This window comes from Nicotiana sylvestris, chromosome 11 (genome assembly GCF_000393655.2).
Source record: "Nicotiana sylvestris chromosome 11, ASM39365v2, whole genome shotgun sequence".
Classification (NCBI taxonomy): Eukaryota; Viridiplantae; Streptophyta; class Magnoliopsida; order Solanales; family Solanaceae; genus Nicotiana; species Nicotiana sylvestris.
The window spans coordinates 104,637,536-104,641,097 of NC_091067.1; the positions used below are offsets into that span (position 1 = coordinate 104,637,536).

At 37.1% G+C, this 3,562-nt stretch overlaps 1 non-coding gene across 1 annotated transcript; it reads right to left on the reverse strand.

Moving 5' to 3' along the window:
* Positions 1-3,142: 3,142 nt before the first annotated feature.
* Positions 3,143-3,249, reverse strand: LOC138882448 (small nucleolar RNA R71). Its single transcript, XR_011404051.1, has one exon. It is a non-coding gene; the product is annotated as a small nucleolar RNA R71 (small nucleolar RNA).
* Between the last annotated feature and the right edge of the window lie 313 nt (positions 3,250-3,562).

Here is a 3,562-nt window from a genome sequence, read left to right on the forward strand (position 1 = left end):
AGGAGAAGGAAGAGGAGAAAGGGGGCTGAAGTTATTTAAAAAGTGAGTACAAATTAAAACTTTTTAAAAAAATAGGTATAGATTAAATGAGAGCGACCAAATATGACGTCTCGTGCAAATTTTAGGATGTAATGCCTTTTTTTCGTTCTACGAATTACTTCCTTCTTATAACTTCCTAGTTTGTGAGTGAAAAATGTTCACTTTACTCACACACACACATATATATATATAGCATCTCATTGGCGTTCATAAGTAGAAATCCAACATCTAGTTTGACTAGACTGAAGATAGGCACACCCTCTGAAAGTGTCAACTTTAGCCCATTTGTATTTTTCTGTCCGTCTGAATCAATCACTAACTATAGAGTATTAAAGCATATCAAACGCGAATGGTAAGGGATCTTCGTCGCTTCTTAGTTCGTCTTTGTAAACTGCCGATTTTAATACAATACATATGGTTTCCGCACATCGGCTATTACAGGACTTCTTTTTAAAACCAACTTCGGACATGGACTATGCGAACGTTTTAAGACTGTTAGGCCAAACTTCAAACAAATATAAGTTTGGGATTTTAGGTTTGCTTGCTTTCCAATTGTCTTAGGCTAACATCATATGTTCCAACTTTAGACACGAATGTTTAAAGTTTACTTGCACAAGCTATATGTCAAACTTTAGGCAAAATTAAACGCGAAATTTTGAAACTTTAGTGGATGCATGTCCTGAAGTTGTTCCAAAAATCGGCTATCTCTGCACTTGGCGGCATTTCTCTAACCCATATATTGGGCCTAATTCTCCGAAACAATATTAAAATGTCTGGGCCGTGTTGTAGAAATGCTCAAATATTAGACCCTAATCCGATTGTCAATCTTTGTCTAAAAAGGCTCGGTTAAGAAAGAAACCTTTATGTCCTCTTGAAAAGACTAAGTAGTAATCATCCTTCAAATTTACCATATTAACTTTGTTTTCTTTCTCTTTCTGTGATACTTAAATAAAGTTTAATGATTTTTTTGGTACAAAAAAGATTTTAGTGACTTTATGATACTTCGGTGAAGTAGATTGACTTCTTGTTATAAAATACTCCATTCGTTCACTTTTACTTGGCATGTATATTAAAAATATATTTTTAATTTTTACTTGTCACTTTACGCATATGATATGTGGCTATAATTCATGGTTTAACACATTATTCGCCTTGCATTTTATACGCTTTAATGATAACACTTTATTTGCGCGTAATAGGGTCCATTTTTGTGTAGGTGAGTTGAAGATGAAAGTAGAGAAAAAAGGATACTTACAAGTCGACGTGCGCAGGAACAGTGAATGAGAGAACCTAACAACCCCAGGCTTGAAGCTGGCGATATCCCTAGCGACGCCAGGCTTGAACTTGGCGAGAGACTGGCGAGGCAAGGCAGAGGCCAAGCTTAACCAGGCGTTATGACTGGCGACGCCAAGGCTGGGGCGAGATCCAGTCCGAGTTTTGAAGACTTAGTTCGTCTCCCGGTTTGACTAGGATTTGACCTACACATTTAAGTCTTGTTCTAAACATATAAATAGACCTAAAAACGTCACTTTGAAGGACTTTTGCAACCGGAGGCAAGGATAGCTCGTGGAACAACCGTTGGGAGTTAGAATCATGGATTTCTACATTCCTTTATCATTACTTTGTAATTCAATTATGCAAAATACTTTGGATATTGTTACTATGAGTATGAGTAGCTAAACTCCTAATCTACGGTTTTGATGGAACCTATTGGAGGATGACTTTCTTGTTACATTATTATAGATTTGCCAAAGTATTTTCTCTATTTGTTCAACTATATTATTATTGTTCTTGATTGACGGGGCGTCAATTAACTGTGCCTATTTAGTATGTATTACTCGGGAAAGAGTGTATATTTAGGTAGTTGTTGAACAACATCACTCCTAACGTATATGAGGGATCACTACGAAGGGTTTAAAGATGGAATTAGGGATAACGAAACCTTGGTGCAATCTGAGTGAATTATACTTAAGGCCAGCTAGCGTAATTTGGGAGAATATGTCTAGTATATTGTGGTAATTACTCGGGAGAGAGTTACGATAGTCAGAGTGCTCATGATCGGTAGAGAAGACTTAGACAAATTTATAAAAAAACGTAGTGGAAATAATTCCGATATTATGGGAAATCATAACCTTAGATCATTCCAATTCTTGTCTACAACCCGTGCATAGTTAGTTATTATTTATTGCATTTTCATTACGTATTATTTAGTTAGTAAACATCCACTTTATTATTTAAATATTTCTGAAGATTGATTACGTAAAATTGTGTGAGTCTAATAGTTGTGCTTAATAAGTTAATTCCCTGTGGGATTCGACTCTGAACACCGAAATATATTTTGCAACGACCGCTTAGTCCTTTTTATAAGGCATAGTTGGGTGATCAAATTTTGGCGCCATTATCGGGGAGTTAACAATGCTATTAAATGCAGCTAAAAAAAAGCTAAAATTCTTAGTGTAGTCAATTTTCTTTAATTTAAACTAAATACATTAAAATTCTAACATTTGCAATCTTGGGTGTTACAGGTGCATGCCTAGAAACTCCTCAAAAACTAGTGAATTGTTCGAATCATTATCAGATCTTGATAAAGTTTTCAAGGCACTAAGTCGTCCAAACAAGCAGGGCAAACTGCAACAGAACTCAACAGAACAAATCGAACCAAACATGGGAGATGAAGTAAATAACAGAAACAATGCGAGTGACCCAAACAATTAAGGTGTGGTGCCTCTTGTGCAAGAAACATCCTTGTATGATTGGGCATAACCCACCGCCGACAACCTAGCAACCGCAATTGCAGTCCCTCAGATACAAGCAGAATCATTTCAAATCACCAACAACATGCTGCATTTGTTGCAGAACAAGGGACTATTTTCAAGGTCGTACGTTGAAGATCCTCAACAGCATCTGAAGAATTTCCTATCGATATATGTCACGCAAAGGCAACCTAATGTGATATCGGAAGCAATAAAGTTGTTGTTGTTTCCATTCTCGGTGAAGGGAGAGGCTCAGACATCACTTAATTCACTCCCCATAAACTATCACTACTTGGGAGGAATTAGTCAAGCAATTTTTAAACAAATTCCACCCACCCAATAAGACTGATAAGTAAATTGATGAGATATTGAGCTTCAGGCAGAAACTAACAGAAACATTACAAGAAATGTGGGAGAGGTTCAAGGGTATGCTAGTTAAGTATCCACATCATGGCATTCCGGAGCAGATGTTGGGCTAGAGGTTTTACATGGGATTGGCAGATAGCTTAAAGGCCAATCTTGATGCTTCAGCTGATGGAGCATTTTGAGCAAAACATTCAGAGAAAGCAAGATCCTACTTGATAAGATGGCCCAAAACTCAGGATGGATGACAAGAGACTCTACAATCACTCCTGTAGTTCATTCAGTGGCTTTGGACCCAAACAACTTCATAGCTGAAAATATGACCACTCTAGTGACGTAAATGAGTATCCTCACCAAAAAGATAGACGAATCAGGCTAGAAGCAGTAGGTACACATAGTTGACGAAA